Here is a 19,888-nt window from a genome sequence, read left to right as displayed (position 1 = left end):
GAAGGAGGATCTAAAGGAGGATTAATGCTTTCTAAAAGGGGCATCAATACAGGGTTAGGGGGCACAACACTTGCTTTACCCCAGGTGCTACACACTACGCCATGGATCCTATATATTATTAAGTAAAAAATACAAACAATTTGCAATGGTTTCGAAGAAATAGGAACATTTCATTTCATGGCACTAACAAGCAATCTGTTTTTTAAGGCACTTGCAGTAAATTATGTGGAATATCTGTTAAAGTTTTATCAGTTAATTAAAAGGTGTGAGGTATAGAGAACACAGTAAGGCTGCAGACCTGCTGCACGACATTGCCCATTTATTATTACTTATGTTCATGCTTTGATTCTACTTAACATGTGCTATAATTCTTGTAACACTGAATTTGTACCACCATAAACAAGCACTAAACAAGTATTAATGGAGACACTGCAGCAATAAGGTTAGTGCCACACATATTGTATAACAGTATTGTAGAGATAGCTTACATATACACATGGAAGAGTTACTCATAAATGATAAATCTCAAAGGGAATCTGTCAGCAGGATTTCAACCCCCCAAACTATTTACATGCGCATGTAGCTCTTTCAAAAACAAGTCCAGCAATACCTTTACATGACCAGTCTGTTCCTCTGTTAGTGAGAAATCAGAGTTTATATTGATATGAAAATGAGGAGGAAGAACTATGGTAGATCTGACGCCTCTGTCACTCCAGCTCTACTCCTCTACCAGTGCTGCCTCCACCTGCTTGACTACGTAGCATTTATGTTGTGTGACTTCAGACAAAGGAGCCATCAGACAAGCATGAGCAGCGGTGCTGGGCAAGGGATAGAGCTGGAGTGACAGAGGCTTCAGATCTACAAATAGCTCTCCATCCTCATTTGCATATGAAATCAAACTCTGATTTCTCAGTAATGTAGAAATGGACTGGCCATCTAAAGATATTACTGCACTTGTCTTTGAAACAGCTACATGCACATATATAGTTAATTTGAGGTGAAAAATCCTTCTGACAGATTCCCTCCAACAGCTGAAAAAATTTCTCCCAAACAAGACATACATGGCCACGAGTGAAAACAAATTCACCACATCCATCCCTTCTACTATCAAAACTTTATGCAATTGATTATTTTCATGACATGAGCTGGAGCTGAGCTAAGTTACGTCACTGAATCCTAGACATTTATTGAACATGGCGTTATGTAAGTGCCACAAAAGGAGACCAATTGGACTAGTATTGGGCTCTAGAAGTCCATTGTGATGTCCCTGGTCATATATCATGACCATCATCAGCCAAACTCTGACTATTGTTTATCTTTAAATATCGCAGTAGCTATAAATTCTTGAGCTCCTGGCTCTCAGGAGGATTTTCCTTACATAGAAGAAATGGTTTGGTTTAATATTTTATCTTCATTGCATAAAAACAGATTATAAAGAGATCAGCATGCTTTTTGAGGAAACGTATACAACATGTCAGTGATAAATGGAGGGATAAAGATTCTCATAGCAAATAATACTCAGTGGTCTTTTATTCTGAAGTAAAAAATCAATCTTCTGGGTGTTCATCTCCAAAGTCTAAAATTCTTCTGCTCCACTAATCCAAAACAAACATTCAATAAATGGGACATGGTTGTTTGTTTTTGAACCCATTGGAGGCATTGGGAAGCAGTGCATTTAGCCATAGCCCACATTTCTGGAAAAACAGTAGATATCAGGTTAGGCTAAGTTCACATTTACACAGTGCGTTCTGCTGGATGTATACGCCTGTATAGCTAAAAACTGTATCCAAACCTATACAGCAACTTGCCCATAGACTAAATAATTTTTTTATTAGGTCTTGACCAGTTTAAACTACATTTTGTGAGGATTATGTTTTGCGTTTTTGTTTTTTTATTTGGGGGGGGGGGGTACAGCAAAATGTATTTGTCCACATTTGCCTGACCCCTGCCTTGCCCCAAAAAAACATATACAAGAAGTATAGGTTTTTTTTTCCCATTATATTATTCTACATACAGGAAAATAATGGTAATGGGAAGGTTTTGATTGAATGAGCGGCTTCGTACCCCAATGAGTCATGTTTGGAAATACTGCACCCAACAATCTAAATTCACTGACTCTCAATAACCAAAATGTCTCCAAAAAATAGCTAGGTTCACTGTCTAAATCCAATCAGAGTAATATTATTAAAATGTAAACGTAATGGTTAATTTTAAAACAAATAAATGTGGATTCAAAACACCATATAAAAACTATCTCCTGTATAATACCTAACAGGGCAGGTTGATAATAAAGTATCAACCTATCATAACTGATATGTGGTTATTTAATTGGATTTATAAATGTCAGTCCACATTTAATGATTAGGACTAATAATAATATAGTCCCTGTTATATTATTTATATTAGTTAGGAATGATTATGCTATTTTCTGATAATAGCCGACAATGACAGTCACTTCTATCCGACAGCCATACTTGCCAAACGAGTAGTCTTCATTTGGCAACCATCCTACTAAGATCGACCAGTAGCCAAGACCCCATAAGAAATAGGATTGATTAGATACAATCTTTCCTATGCTGAACGATCAGTAAAACTATCTTGTGGATGATCATTTAACAGGATAGCATCTAAAGGCAACGAGTGCTCAATACCTAATCACTGACTAACTGGCTGGTAGGAGAGCTATCTAATACCCTGAAAGAGAAGTCCTAAATAATCACATATTAATTGCGAGAGGTTGATCTTTATTATCAACCTGCCCTGTTAGGTGTTATACAGGAAATGGGGTTTTGAATCCATACCCGTTTTAAAATTAACAATAATGGTTACATGTTAATAGTATTAGTCCAATTGGATTAGACAGTAAATGGCACCCAACAACTGAATCCAGTTTTCATGTTTTTCCACCTGGCACTGTACTGTGGTTCATCGACATTTTATGAAATTGTCTATAGCATATGCATGCATGATTGACAAAGAAGAAAAGGGTTTTGAGCGCAGTGAGAACAGGGATGAACATAAATGTGTTTACCAATCTGCAAATATTTCTGTGCAATGCAAATAAACTGACAGTCAACTTTCAGTTTTCATATTAGATTTTTGTAAATTAAATGTAATAACCTGTCAGAAAAGTAAAGTGAAATACTAAAACTGAGAATAAAAATAACAATAAATACAGTCGATGAATCACAATAAGACAGAGGCGAAACAATAACAATTTATATCACTGTTTAGCACCTTGTCAAATCACAAGAATTTAGGTTTTGTTCACAATTGGTCTGCGGCTTCTGTTTACAATGTTTTGGCAAGTGAAGTGCTAACATCGGTATTGAGCAAACCTGAAGTCTACCAGGTTCTACCGAGGTGTTGGTTTTGAGAGACTTTCTTCCACTCTAGGTCTTTACATAACTGACATAGTCATCTCAGGATCATAGACCAGAAGAATAAACAGTTTATCAGTGGGAGGTCTGGATGCTGGATCAGTAGTGTAGCACTTCTTAGGATTGGCATGGTGATACAACTCATCAACATCCTCGTAAGCTCTCTCTTTGTCCTGGAAGCCTCAGCTAAAATCTACATTCTCATCTACTGTGTGAAAATATGAAGCCACATCACTGCAAACCACTGAGCCATGAAATAGCAAAGTTCAAATCCAGGTTACAGAAAGCAGATTCTTGTGCTGTATAACGTCCTAAAGTGAATCTGCCACAATGATGTCTTAACACAGACGCTGGTGCATACAGCTGAACCCACAAGACTGATCCCCCAGAGTCCTCATCAGGGGTCAAAAGAATGGCTGTGCTTACCACTTAAAAGAAGAACATCATCTTCAAAATATTATGCATACCAAGCCAAGGCTCGAAGACTACTTTTTGGGGGGCTGTTTATTGGGTGTGCCTTCACATTCTTTGAATGGATATTGATATTGGGCAGAAGTATGCAGTATAAGAAAGAAACATATTTTTGTATAATTGATTGATCAGAAGATTTTGGCTCTACTCTTTCATGACATAGTGGTGGTGTTTATAACGGTGCTCTACTCAGAGGTTAGGCTTGTAATGTGGACGGCATGTCCAATAATGCCAGAAACTACCAGATATACTGGCAAATTGGAGGGTTGAAAAAAGAAGTGATTATTCTAGAGATTGCAACTTCTTTTTAACATCAGACGGTATTTCACATTTGCTAGCAGTCCTTCTGGACTGTACATAGTTAAAGGGGACCGGACAGCCGATACATCCTGCCCAATCCACAGACGTGCTGTATCAGGCACTGGCTGTATAATTTCCACCAGGTATGTTTGACTCTGAAACGCCATAACGTTTCAGAGACAAAGATACTTTAAAAGCTGAATGGGAGACTTGTCGGAAAGGAATGTTCCTGGTGGTTTCTCCCCGCTCGCTTCCCTTGAGTGACAGGTCTCTCCCTGAGTGTGTGTATGGAGAGAGATATCTCTGTCATTTAAATTTCTATTTTATAAATTAATACTATGCATACAAATAAGAAACTTTGTGATATATAATGTTAGAGAAATTTGCTTCTTTCTCCTCCTGGACTAATCTTTCGCTCTCAATTCATTGGTAAAATCTGCAAAATGTGTATTCAGGGAAGACAGATGTTCCCATTACGGAGATAGGAGATGACAGTTTGTTGCTTTTAAAATTCTATAGAGAGGTGAGGAGGAGGCAGATACAGTCAGTCATTCTGTAGCAAGTTCCCTTGAAACAATAGTTACAGTTCTCCACAGAACTTTATGAGCACCAACTGTCATCTCCTAGCTCAGTAATGAGAAAATCTGCCTTCACTGAAGACAGATTTTACACCTGAATTCAGACTTTTACGAATGAAAGATCAGTCCAGGAGGAGAATAAAGCAGATTTCTCTAATAAGATATATTACAACGTTTCTTATTTTTTCCTGTGGTATTGATTTATGAAAAAAAATAAAAATAAAACAATGCTTAATCTTTAAAATAGGTAGGTATAGATATATAGTGATCAGTGAGGAAACCACATTATCTTCGCCATAAGGAGGACTGTTAAACCAGAACAAATATTGCAGTTTCCTAATAATACTAAGACCTATCATCTTAATGAACTTAGTAGTTTTGGATCATAACTGGTTGTCCACAGCAACCAACTCCTTACAGCTTTCAATTAACTTAGCAGCTATCATTAAGCTTCCCTAAGCCTCCATTAATAGACAGAACATAGCTCCACAGTAAAGCGGCCACTTTCTTTGTAAACAGGCAGAAAATGGAAAAACTCTAATCCAATAACGCATGTACAGGACATTACTAATCACTTCATATTGCAGGGTATATATCGTCTCTCCACAGGAAGGCTCCTCTCGTTGCTTAGAGAGAAAATGTTTCACGATTTCCAGCCTTGCTCTAAAAGAAAATGCTTGCTTGGACTTGCCCTCAGGGTCAGTGACTGAGGATAGAGAATATCACTTCTGAGCAGGTTATTTTGCTCAATAACCATGGATACATTTCTGATCATGACTGCCTCATTTAGTCCTTGAGCTCTAATTTCTTCTTTCAGACTGCTTAAATTTCTATACAATCTTTTCTAAATTGTATGTATTTCGGTAAAGTAGGCTGACAACCAGTATGGCCTCCAGTATAGCTGCAAACGTGGTGGTCACATAGTCTCTCGAGAGTAGGGGTTGGCAACCTTATGTCTGGCATGCCGATATAGAGGCAAAAATCAAAGATGAAGGGCAGTGTGTCATGCAATTCGAAAGTCATACAAGACAAACTGTTATAAGACAAACTGTTATCCATTGCGATATTTGACCAAATGACTACTCGTACCGAAGCAGTGGTGTTTGTAACCTATGTGGCTGCTGTTTCGTTCATTTTATTTTGACTCCTGAAAGACCCCAAGCCCTTTGATTTAGCTAACGGACTGTATTAAATGGAATTTTTCACCAGGACAGAACAATAACATTTATGCTCTAAAAATGGTTTATTAGTAAGGAAGAAAAGTAGGGCTTAGTGACCGCTATGGTGCCAGGCACCGTGACCCTTCATGTGTGAGTTCTGAGCACCTTATTGGCTCAGTCTCAGCTACACTTGTCTAGTACATACCTTGCCATTTTCCTTATTGGGGATTGTAAACCTTGCTAGTCTGGTATTACACCTTCCCGGTTATCCAACTGATAAAGCTTGTCATCCTAGTACATCGTCTGGTTGATAACAATAATATTATTTAACGGCCTTCAGCTCGATCTCGAGCCATGGCGACTTGATGGATGAACACTCTCTAGGAAGATGGATCTTGTTCAAGCCTAGATAGGTCCACCAGGGTCTTCGCTGCTGTTATCTTGATTGTATCAAGCCAACAGTTTGCTGGTCTTCCTCTTCGCCTTGTTCCTTCTATTCTTCCAACCATGATGTCCTTCTCCAGTGATTGCTCTCTTCTTATGTATCCAAAGTAGGGAAGTCGTAGCTTGGTGATTCTTGCTTCAAGTGACATGTCTGGCTTGATTTGATCTAAAATTGATTTGTTTGTTCTTCTTGCCATCCATGGTATTGATAACATCCTTGATAATGTGGTCAATACTCTGCCCACCCATGGCTCGACAACGGTTGCAGGCTAAACCTTTATAATTGTGTGTTCATTGCCAACCACAGGAGATCTGGGTTGTAGCCACGGTGAAAGTTGGACTTTGTCATTTAAAAAAAACTCCTTAAAAGGGGTTTTCGGGGAATAAAAATAATTAAATAAGTAAAAAAAAATATCTCACATGTTCCTGTACTAACATTCTAAGACAGGTTTCTGTCAGTGCAACAGGACGGTGGCCATTTTATTTCTATAGTGATTACCTCCCTAGACAAAACAATTATGATTTGCTTATTAAATATATTTAAAGGAAAAGTCATTATAAATAATTTCCTAGTTATTTTTTGTTTTTACCATTCTCAGAGAAACCCTTTAATGACCACCCATACGTCTGCTTACTAACCTGAGAAATAAGAAAATAGCATCCCTAATGGGTGAAAATGCATCGGGTGTTAGCTGTATACTAGAGCTGACACCCATCTGCAATGGTCACAATCAGTATTCACAATCATGGTCATTTAACCCCCTAGATGCTGCTGTCGATAACGACAGTGACATCTAAAATAGTTACCACAGGGAAGGGGCTCACTTTTTAACCTGATCAGCAGCCCTGAGACAACTTTTGTATGACGCTGATGGTCGCTATAGCAATCCGAGGCCAAGCAATGGTCTCGAGGTCCGCCAGCTATTATGATCTGTTAGGGTCTTAGAAACAAATTAGTGGAAAATATTTATATTTATTGGTAATTATTTTTTTTATTTTGGATAAAATGCTCATTAAATGGGAAATTATATTGCACTGATAAACTTTTACTTTATAATTATGCATTTCCTCGGATGCTATGCTAATTAATATTGTATTTCCATGTAGATAGCATTCATCCCGTGTGATACACACTTCAAAGTCTGATCGCTTTCAGATGTGACATATTTGATTAGACTAATGGAAACACATCTCAATGATACATTTGGCACCGCATCTCCGATGAGCTTTGATCATTAAACAGATAAATACATAAATTAATATATAAATCAATAAATAACGAATTTCAGCTTTACATTAGGACTACACAAAAATGTCCTAGTTGTCATAATTCTGAGCAGTTTACTACATTACTAAGTGATTCTGAGCAAATAGAACCTTGAAGGGGGGCGCTAAGTTGTTTGAGCACTTTATGTATGAAAGGGAATGTCTAATCATTTTTTATATGTATTTTTAATTTTTTTTCTGTCACTATCTGTATAAACAAAAAAATAATAATATACATTATCATAATACATCTAATAATATCTATCTATATATATAACTATATCTATATATCTATATAGATATATATATATATATATATATATATATATATATATATAAATATATCTATATCGATCTATATAGATCTCTCTCTCTCTCTCTCTATATATAATGTTGCAATTCTCACACTGGCCACTGGGGTCAGACTCATACTTTCTATTCTTTCCCATGTACTGTACATTAGCAGCAACAGACTGACTGAAGCCCTATATTTTTTATTGACGCATCTAATGAGCGTGTGCAAAGATCATTGTGAAGAAAGTGGAAGAAGGCTGCTGTGGCATCAACTATTCTGAAAGATGGATCCTCTATCATCACCTTTATAGAGGTGTAACCAGGCATTGTAATTCGGCCTGTGATGATAATGAAACCTCTGAAAATCTTCTGAACAGTATAGGAAGTATAAGTCTAAAATAGGCTGATGTTACTAGCATAAAAACTGCAAGATTTTATTTTTTTTTAAATACAGATTACAATATGAAAAAAAAAGAATGAAAGTTAGTTTGTCTTTCACATTAATAACAAGACCATAGACATGATACTATCATTTTCATAGTAACTAAGGTCAATGAGGCACGAAGAAATGAAAAGCACAAATGGGTATATTGATCTGCCTAGTAAATGATTTCCTATTCAAATCTTTAAAAATCCATCCAAAACGATGGCACTAAACAAGTTTTACTACTTGCGGTCTATATAGTAGTATCATAATAATGTGATTCTATTAATACTTTTGCTGCAGCCCATAATTCTTCAGGCCCAAGCTGTTCATTTCCACTTGTGGGAAAGAGAGTAATCTTGACCAGATGTCCCCTCGGTACACAGAAAACGGATTTTCTCTTCACAGCAATTGTATCTTGCGCTGGGAATTGATACAATGTAGCAGAGTAAGTTTCTTTGTGTCTCTGATGTGGGAGACATTGAATGCTTGGAAATGATGGCACCACAAAAGCAGGCATTTTAATGTATATCATGTAGAAATATTTATTTGGAATATTTTGATTTTGTGCATTTGTGTTGAATGTATTTTTAATGCAAAATTATAATTTGTTTGATGGAGACAACCCCTTTTTGGTTTCAGCCTAGGGCTACACTGCAACTTTAGTTGCACATTACTAAGACAAGTCATGTCACCGAAAATATTTGTGTTACTTGTCTGCTATTTGCTGCCACACAACTATGTAAGAGCTGCAATTTGGTTGCAAGGAAAAAAAAATCCAAGTGGCGGACGAGTCACATTGAAGCCTCGGTTGCACCCGATTTGCTTTGCAGTCTATGATAAAGTGTGCAACATACGAGAAAAACAAGACAGGTTTGGAGTTTTTAAATTGTCGCTGGTAGCAACACAACCTGATTGGCAATCATTAGATGCAATGTGACATTGTGATGTTCCTATATAGCCTCAGCGTGACAACACATAATTGATTACTAAGGGTTCAGAAACCCCAAGTGAATTCTGCAAGAAAAATACAGAATTGCATGCTGGCTATTTAAATGGGTGACTGTATAATGTATTGTCAGGCTAAGACCGACAGTGCAAAAGCCGCTCTATGTTACATAATAATTTATCAGTCTTATCATCACAGATAGGAGAACAATAAAAGTCAATATGGCTATGTACAGAGAAAAACACAGGATCCACCCACCCCTCACAATAAGTGATGGTCATAGTTCACCCCCTCACAATGACTATTGCCAAGATCAGAGAATGCCAGGAAAATAATTGTATTAAATCAGGTTTTTAAATCTAAATATATTTTTTAACTATTTTGTTTGCTAATTCTTAAATCCAAATCAAATTAACATTTGTTGTGACTACCCTTTGCCTTTAAAGCAGCATCAATTCTTCCAGATACACTTGAACGCAAATTGTGAAGAAACTTGACAAGGAGGTTGTTCCAAAGATCTTGCAGAACTAACCGCAGATCTACTGTGGATGTAGGCTTCCACAAATCCTTCTTTTTCTTCATAAAATCCCAGAGAAACTCGATGATGAGATCAGGACTTTGTGTGACGCTTATCATCACTTCCAGGAGTCCTTGTTCGTCTTGAAAATGGCTGAAAATAGTTCTTAATGACATTGGCTGTAGGTTTAGGGTTGTTGTCCTTCTGCATTTTGAGCCAAGCAGACGTCTCTGAAGGTATTGCATGATGGATAATTATCTGCCTGCATTTCTTAGCAATGAGGACACCATTAATTCTGACCTTCATTTTCTGAAACTCAGCCTTAGACTGCGTGCCCACTAGGCGTTTTTCAAGCGTTTTTGATGCAGAAATTCCACAGCGTAAACGCTTGCAAAATGCTTGCTAATACGTGCCTCATGATCCCCAATGAAAATCTGCATGTTCTGGGCCAATGCTGCGGAATTTTCCACAGCGGATTTTCCTTGCGGAAAAATCTGCAGCATGTTCATTATTTGTGCGTTTCCGCATGCGGATTTGAGGTCCCAATGCATTTGAAAAACGCAAGTCAAATCCACATGTAAAAACGCTGCAAAAACGCGTGTAAAATCCGCTATCGTTTTTACTGCCAACAACATGCAGAAACGCTGCAGAAATTTTCTGCTTCAATTCTGCATCGTGGGCACATACCCTTACACTTGCAAGAAACTGCTTCACTGTTGCCTGCAAACAATCATATTGTTCAGGTCTCCAGCCCTTCTGTGAACAAACTACTTACTGTTACAGCCAACTTTTTCAAACTTGGACTCATCAGTCTAGAGCACCTGCTGCCATTTTTCTGCATCCCAGTTCCATGTTTTCATGTGGAAGGTATGACTTTTTGGCAGCAATTTTTTCATAAAGACCACTTCTGACTAGACTTATCCAAACAGTAGATGAGTATAGCATGGACCCAGTATTTGCTGACAGTTCTGAGCTGATGGCACTTCTGGGCAGCTTCCGATTTTGAAGTGAAATAAGCATATGTTTTTCATCTGCTGCACAGAGTCTTTTCGATTGAAGGCCATAGATGAAGAGGCCAATGATGTCCATTTTTGGTGCTTCTTTAAAAGAGCTTCAACAGCGCATCTTGAAACCCCAGTCTGCTTAGAAATTTTTGCCTGGGAGGTACCTTGCTGATGCAGTACGACTACCTTGTGTCCTCCACAACCTCACCTTTGTAGCCAAGTTTGGCTTTTCCTCACCTAGTTTTAAAGCTGCTACATAATTGTTTTTGTTTCAGATAATTAATGTGTTTCAACCAACATGTGGTCTAAGGGGTAATGCATCTCCTTGTGGAAAGTGATGTGCCTGAAATGCCAGTGTAACGAGACTTATAGGGCATGCAATGCTCTTTGGGGAAATTAAACATCCAAAATTGCCTCTTTAGAGAGAAAGAGTACTTGAACTCTAGTGCCACCTATTTGGCTTTGATCCTAAGTCTCATTAATCTTCCTTCTTCTTGTAAAGGCTCATTATTCTTCCATTACACCCCAGTCAGTCAGAGGTCTCTCATATGTGAGCAGCAAGGTGGCTCAGTGGTTAGCACTGCAGCCTTGCAGCGCTGGGGTCCTAGGTTCAAATCCCACCAAGGACAATATCTGCAAGGAGTTTGTATGTTTTCACCGTGTTTGCATGGGTTTCCTCCGGGTTCTCCGGTTTCCTCCCACACTCCAAAGACATACTGATAGGGAATGTAGATTGTGAGCCCCAATGGGTACAGTGCCGATAATGTCTGTAAATTGTCTGAATTGTAAAGTGCTGTGGAATATGTTAGCGCTATATAAATAAAAAGATTATTATTATTTATTATAGCCAAATCAGATCTCATGCTTTACACTGAGGAGGGGCAACAACCCGAAACACATGTCTGCAAACTGAGATTCTGGTTTGGCTTTTATCCTAAATCATATGGCAATGTTCATTAAAGGGTCGCTATTGACTTTTAGAATTGCTACTTCCAATAGGTGGAGCTAGAGTTCAAGTCCTCTTCCGCTCTAAAGATGAAATCTTGGTGGCTTATTGGTTGTTCGTTGTCAGCAAAATTGAGAGGGCTTATACATGTACAATTGACAGAAACCCAGTGCTGTGTGTTTTGGGGGAGGTGGATGGAATACCTGTCTCAGAACATTACAAAGTGGCGATAGCGCGATTGCTATATGTGGCACGCAAACTAATAGCACGAAAATGGACAGATTCGGAACCCCCCACTAGGAGGGAATTTATTGCTCAGACACGTACGGTAAATGCATTTAGAGGAAAGCATTTATAGGCGGAGGCATGGAGAGAGAACTTTTGGGAAAATATGGTCCGCATGGATGGCGGTAATATGATTGTCAATGTTCCCAGGTATGCCCGGCATAAGGAGTATTGGCGGGAGGGGGGAGAGGGTTTTGACTGTATTATTACACGTTATGTGAATTGTTATATGTATATTGATAACTGTTTGCTGTAAAATTTTTGAAACCTAAATAAAAATAATTGGTTTAAAAAAAAAAAAAAAAAAAGATGAAATCTGCATATTTAACTCAGATGTGAAAATGATAATTATAACCTGATTTGTATAACTGGATACTCATACACTTGACTATAATCTAGAAAGCCCATGACTTTGTGGAAGTGTACCTAGAAGAAATGATGCTGTTTTGAAAGCAATGGCTGGTTGCATTAAATATTTCTCTTTTATTCATTCACTTTGCATTTTGTTAATTAATAAAAATAAACTATTAACAATTCTACTTATTAAACCACTCTTTCTTTGTAGCAGTTTTTCCATACTTGCTAAAACTTCGAACTTTCGCACAGTACTGTACATACGATACATATTACCATATTTTTCGGACTATAAGATGCACTTTTTTCCTCCAAAATTTTTGGGGAAAGTGGGGTGTGCGTCTTATAGTCCGGATGTACAGTACCTTTATGGTACCGGATGGATGGTGGGGGTTAGGGGAGCAGCAGCCGCGGATGAGCGGGTCACAGGAGGCAGCAGCCGCCTGCTGCAGCTAACACTGTGTCCGCTGTTAAAGAAAATTAATATTCACTGCTCCCCATGCCCATGAGAGTGGAGAGCACTGAATATTCCTGCAGTTGACCTCAGCGTGTGAGGGCACATGTCTGTGACATCATGTGCTGCTTACACGCAGATGTCAGTTGCTGGCATCAGAACAGAGCGCTGCTGGAGCAGAGGGAAGTGAATAGAATCCTTTATTTTTTTACGTGTGCGGCGTGAGGGGGCCATATATACCTGGATGGGGGACCATATATAACAGGATAGGGGGCCATATATAACAGGATAGGGGGCATACATAACAGGATGGAAGGCTATGTATACTAAGATGGGGGGCCATGTATACCAGGATGGGGATAGGTGCCATGTATACCAGGATGGAGATGGGGGGCATGTATACCAGGATGGAGATGGGGGGCATGTATACCAGGATGGAGATGGGGGGCATGTGTACCAGGATGGAGATGGGGGGCATGTGTACCAGGATGGAGATGGGGGGCATGTGTACCAGGATGGGGGTCATACACAACAAGATGGGGATGGTGGCCATGTATACCAGGACGGGGTCCACGTATATTAGGATGGGGACACAAATACACCAGGATGGGGGATATTAGTACAGAATTGGTGGACATTACCCCATAACAATGTCAGCAGCAGATTCCCCCCACCCATAACAGGGCATCATGACCACATTTTTTGCTTCAGTTTTTTTTCTGTTCTCCTCCTCTAAAACCTACGTGGGTCTTATGTTCCGGTGCGTCTTATAGTCTGAAAAATACGGTACATACATAAACAGTAACAAAGAAATTGTAAAAATATATGTACCTAAAAACCAGATTTAAAACTATAGGAGGTCATTTTCTTATTGCACCTTCCATTTGAAGACCCAGTTTTTATCTGTGAATCTGCTGGAGAGGACAAGACACCACACATAGCTGCCAGTAGATTGCTCATTCATTACTGCATAGTGGGGCTGAATCTACAGAGAAAGGCGGTTTGATTGACAAATAACACACTTAGGCTGAGTTCACACGATGCGTTTTTCATGCGTTTCCGCGGCGTTTTTGCAGTTGCGTAAACGCCGCGGAAACGCATGAAAAACGCATGGTAGAAGGGCAGCAATGTTCCCCAATGGAAATCCGCATGTGCTGTGCCCATGATGCGGATTTTTACGCAGCGTAAACGCTGCGGTCAAAAATCCGCAGCATGTCAATTAATTTTGCGGAAACGCTGCTCTTTTGCCGCCATTGACTTGCATTAGACCGCATGGAATCCGCATCACTGTATATGTTGATGCGCTTTTCATGCGGTCTAATGTGCGGATGGTACCCGGGTGTGGATGAGAGGACTCTCATCCAGACCCAGGTACCATTAAAAAAAAAAAAAGAATAAAATAAAAAATATATATATTCTCACCTTCTGACGGCCCGCGCAGCGTCCTCCTGGCTTCCCGGGCACTTCGCGGTTGAATGAAGGACCTTCGCTGACGTCAGAGTCATGTGACGGGTCACGTGACGCTGACGTCGGAAGGTCCTAAAGTCTTCACTGCCAGCAGCCGGGACCGATGAAGCAGGACACCGGGACCATCAGAGGGTAAAGTATAGATTTATTTTTTATTTTTTGACATTCACACACTATATAAATCCATGCCGGTTGCATAGTGTGAAGTTGACAAGCACTTTCCAAGTGATGCTAAAATCGCTTGGGAAGCGCTTGTCAACCCGCATGCGGAAATGAAAGTGAAGACCGCTTCATTTCCGCATGTCCCTGGCAGGAAACCGCATTTACAATCCGCATGCGTTTTTTCCTGCCAGAGAGATGCAGAAACGCTCAGGAAAAAATCCTGAGCATTTCTGCATCGGGTGTACATATCCTTACTCTGTCCTGTTTCTCCAAGAACACCTGCCTACTGAGAGGCTCAAAAGCTGCTGTCACCTCATCCTTCACCAAAAACAGAAGAATTGCATGTAGTTAACATAAGGGAAGGGATGATCATTTTTAAAGACACTGATAACACAAATAATTTAAGGGGTTGTTGCAGAGGAATAGCACAGAGCAGATTTCTAAGAAGAGATGCTCCATTATTGTTATTTCATGGAGATTAGTGAAAACGACAAGTCAGTACAGGTGACAGGTCCTCTTTAAAAGGCTTTGTTAAGACATTCTTAGCTAACAGAGGCTAGATTTACACTACTGCCTGGTACAAAATAAATATATATATTTGTAATGTAGTTTTTCATTATTTATTTTACATGTTCTTGTATTAACAAAAGATTTTTGAAGGATCTTTTTGTTTTTACTTTTATTTTTCTGTCAATATGGCCATATGGGGATTGTTTTTTTGCAGGATGAGCTGTAGTTCTGGATGACACCATTCATTCTATCGCAGTGTACTGAAAATGGGAAAAAAATCAAAGTGTGATGAAAATGTAAAGAAAAGTGCAACTCCACAATTATTTTGTTGTTTTTTTTTTTATTTACCATGTTTATTAGACAGTAAAATTGACCTGGAAATATGATTATCCAAGTCAGTACAAGTACGAAGATAACAAACATGTATAGTTTTTTTTTTTTATTTAAGTGGTGAAAAAAATGTGGAACTTTGTAAGAAAAACACTTTTGCTTTTGTCACCATTTTCCCGAGAACCCGCAACGTTTTCAATTTTCAGGATCTGAGGTGGGTGAGGAGTTATTTTTTGTGCCCTGAGCTGAAATATTTATTGATACCATTTTGGGCTAGATATGATGATTTGATCGTTTCTTATTGCATTTTATTGCAGTGTTGCAACTGCCAAAAAACATAACTAAACACTTATTCCCATGCGGTTATTCATTTCAAACCCATCGGATGACAGAGACTCTAGTTTCAATTAAAAATGAATATTTTTATTCATTATTCATATTAAAAAAACAAAAGAATATAAAAATGACAGGGGACATCCAGGAAAGAGAGATGCAATATATAGCTTGGCCAGATCACATTCATCATGATTGCATAACAAAAAACTAAACCACCTTGTTCACATAATGTATATTTAAACCAGTATTCTAGACAAATGTAAACAGATTTGACAAAGTGCAAATGCAAAGTGCAAATTGTGCAATACTCAGTCAAATATAATAATAAAATAAGTTAAATTAAAGGGTGGGGAGTCAGCGCTTATATTTAAAAAGAAAAAATGTCTGCATTACCCCATTCCATTAAATAGAGTGTAAACAACTGCTTACAAATATGCAAAGTACCATGGAATAGTCAATATGCCTATTAAAAATTGCTACAAACTGACCATATTAACAGCATTTACCTCTCAGAACCCCTACGCCGTTTTGCTCTTAAGCTTTGTGAGGCAGTGACCGGGATCGTATACGAGGGACGTTATATATCCCCCAGAATGTGTACAGAGACCTATTAAATCCATTGGAGTGCATTGCAGTCACAGGCACACCTGCGGCTGCAATGCAGGAATGAAGGTGAGCAATCACATGGTCAGACTACCTGGCTAAGGCAGATTAAGTAAAACCCGGCAGGGCCTTCATTTCTTAGAGGAGGCTACAGGAGGCAGTGGGGCGGCCTCCACCCTCCAACCCGGGTTTTCCAGTGGCTCTTGCCACAGGTCCTTTAAAACTCCTTCACTAAGGTTTAGTGTTGTTCTATGTTGCAACCTGCTAGTAGCACAGCAGGGAAGCTCAGCAGGACTGAGTGTGGCTGAACCACCGCCTAGGAAGGCTCTGCACCTGTCAGGCTCTGAGCGGCCCCGGCGTGGCCGTTGTCCCCGGCAACCGTTGTTTATGGACTCATGTTAGCCCGGCTGCGAACCGGAGGACTTTCTGTTTACCCGTGAGTTGCTGAATAAAAGCTGTTTATGTTGGACTTGCTTGGGTCACTGCCTCAGTTACTGCACGGTGTGAACAAAGCCACCTTACAGCTTCTTCCGGGGGTGCCAAAAAACAAAAGTCTGGCGTTTTTCATTTTTTTACCAATTGGATTAACTTATTTTATATTTTGATAGATTGGACATTTCTGAATGCAGAAATACCAAATGTGTTTTTTTTTTTTTTTTTTGGTTTTATTTTCAAAAGGGCAAAAGGTAGGTGATTTGAACTTTTTTTTTTTTTTTTTTTCATTTTTTTAAAAAACAAGCTGCGATTGTCTGATCGCTCCTGCTATACATAGCAGTGCATCAGCTATGTATAGCAGAAATCACAATCATCTATGAACGCCGGCCGCAGTTTTATCATATAGCAGCTAAAAATATCACCTTATTCAGCATCTGCGCTGCATTCCCTAAATCCTTATATAACCCTGACTCCCCCTGTAGACTCCCGAAAACCTTTTTAATATCTCCTGCGCTGTATGGTAATGTTCTCGGTCCGATGGGTGTTGCTTCAGGACTCTCCATCCCTCTCCCCTGCTACTGCTCGCCGTCCTCCTTCTTTAATTGACCTCATCGCTGTGCAAAATCTCGCGCCTGTGCAGAAATACCGCGTCTCGTGCCTGCGCAGTATGCTTTGCCCAACTGCGAGCAAAGCAGAAAACATAAGTGACCATGCGCCCCCAGTGGGGCAAAGGAAACTGTGCAGGCGCAAGATTTCGGCAAGCAATGTGGATGACGCGATGCGTCATCCATGTCAAAGAAGGACGACAAACAGTAGCCGGGGGGAGGGATGGAGAGGCCCGAAGCAACACCCATCAGATTGGACCAAGAACATTAGCATACAACACGGAAGACATTAAAAAAGGTTTTTCGGGGGTCTACAGGGAGAGTCAGGGGGTAATATAAGGATTTAGAGAATGGAGCACAAATGCTGAATAAGGTAATAGTTTTTTAGCTGCTATGTCACAAAACTGGTGACAGGTTCCCTTTAAGTCTATAATAAGACTACACCCTGGTTGACTGAAGTTGCTTTCTTAGTAGTTTTAAATCACAGCTGCCCCTTGAAAGCACTAGGAGGTATGCACACATCAGTAGAGTTGCCCGAACAGAAATGTATAATTGTCGAAATTCCAAAATGTCTACAAAATTTGCAGTCTGGAGATATTAAAAGAAATTAGAAGAAATGTATTTTATCTTAAAGGGAATCTGTTAGCAGGTTTTTGCTATGTAATCTGGGCGCTGCATGATGTAGAGGCTGAGATCCCGATTCCAGAAATGTGTCACTTAGGGTATGTTTACACTAGGCATTTTTTCAGCATTTTTTTTTCTGCAGCAAAACATGATGTCTTGGCAGGAAAGAAGCGGTGTCAAAAACACAGGTTTTTTTGGTGCTTTGCTTCCAATACAGAAGCAAAAACTCAGGTCACCAACGCAAGACATATGTGAAACCATATTAACCAGAATTTCAAATGTAACAGTGGGGGAGGAGAATTGTTCAGGAATAATTTACCTAAGACACTGGCAGTGCATTGAGTGTGTAGGACACTATCTACTTTCACACTATGGACTGCCATTGAGTTGCTCAGGGATTGTTTAGTTTCACACCTCCTTGAGCAATACCTGTAGTCCAATCTCACACCTTGGTCAGCCAATGTTTACATTTTTACACATCACTAATTTAATTAAACTGTTCTAATCCAAGCTGCCATCTCAGGTGACCAAGACAAGATGGTAAAATCACAAAAAGAAATTAGTTTCACATACTATTCTACTTCCTTTTTTTCACTAAAAACGCAGCAAAACCTGATAGCTATGTTGACACTAGGCGTTTTTTCACCACCCATTACTTTCAATGGGTGAAAAACGCAGGAAAAAAAAACACTGAAAGAAGTGACATGCTCTATTGTGCAAAAAAAACATGCAAAGAACAAAATACTGCCACAAAAACTAATGTGTGCATGAGATTTCTGAAATCTCTTAGACTCTGCTGGTACTGTAAAACGCAGCTGAAAATTTGCATAAAAAAAGCTGAAAAAATGTCTAGTGTGAACATGGCCTTACTAGGCTGTTTGGTGCAGTTTTGCTAGAATCCTTGTTTTATTTCCTGCAGATTTCGCCATTCTCTGAACGCTGACCTCTGGATTACTCCGCCCACACCACTGATTGGCAGATTGCTGACAATGTACAGTGTACACAGAAATCTGCCAATCAGTGGTGAGGGCGAGGTTACACAGATTAGCTTGACAGATCTGCACGGGAAACCTAGTCCAGCAGTGATAATTTCCTCTTGATTGTATTGAATCTACAGCAAGCTGCTGAGCAAGTGACCTATTCCTGGAATCAGTGTCTCTGCCCCTACATCATGCTGTTCTCAGATTAAATAGCAAAAATCTGCTGACAAAATTCCCTTTAAAATTCAAAAATAAGATTTTATTTTTCTTAAAAGAACTACAAACAAAAATAAATGCAGACAGCAGGAACACTCATTACTGAAATCATTTCTGGCACAGAAATCTGCATTGTGAAAAATCAGCAGAAATAGGACCATTTAGAAAAGCATGAAAAGAAATGCTTGTTCTATAAAATTACGCTGACACTTCTGTAATGGGCATTTTCTGTGTGTGCTGAGTAACCTCACTGCTTTTATGTAAGCATAAGAAGAAGAGGGGTGCCAGCAGGTAAATCTAGAAACAGCTAATGATGGCCCATTATACACTCCCTCAATGTTAACCAGTCAGATGGGGACCGGAAAGTGAAGCTGTCTTTAAGGGCCAATAAGAATCCAGCTGCAACTGTCTTTTAGGAGGAGTAGGATATGCAAAGGTGGCTACTTTGAAGAACCTAGAATATAAGACATATTTTCAGTTGTTTCACACTTTTTTGTTAAGTATATAATTCCACATGTGTTAATTCATAGTTTTGATGCCTTCAGTGTGAATGTACAATTTTCATAGTCATGAAAATACTGAAAAATCTTTAAATGAGAAGGTGCGTCCAAACTTTTGGCCTATACTGTACATCATTTTCGGGCGTGTACGTCAACTGGAAACGGACACCCAGATGCAATCTACTACGTCTGAGTGTCCGCCTACAGTAGGCGTAGATGCTCAAAAATGATGCACGACAAAGCGCACATTTGCTCTGCTGGCATCATTAGTTTATGGCCCAGTCAGTGCCTACA

General features: G+C 39.3%; 1 protein-coding gene across 2 annotated transcripts in view; it reads right to left on the bottom strand.

The window, feature by feature from the left end:
- Positions 1–19,888, bottom strand: part of PLCL1 (phospholipase C like 1 (inactive)) — a 397,791-nt gene that overhangs the window by 127,606 nt on the left and 250,297 nt on the right. The gene's annotated exons all lie outside the window — the stretch shown is intronic.

The sequence above is a fragment of the Phyllobates terribilis genome, unplaced genomic scaffold, assembly GCF_046119375.1.
Source record: "Phyllobates terribilis strain yellow unplaced genomic scaffold, ASM4611937v1 Scaffold_9__5_contigs__length_417890890, whole genome shotgun sequence".
Lineage (NCBI taxonomy): Eukaryota > Metazoa > Chordata > Amphibia > Anura > Dendrobatidae > Phyllobates > Phyllobates terribilis.
The sequence above is the reverse complement of the archived record's forward strand: the minus strand, read 5'-3'. Positions and strand labels throughout refer to the sequence as shown.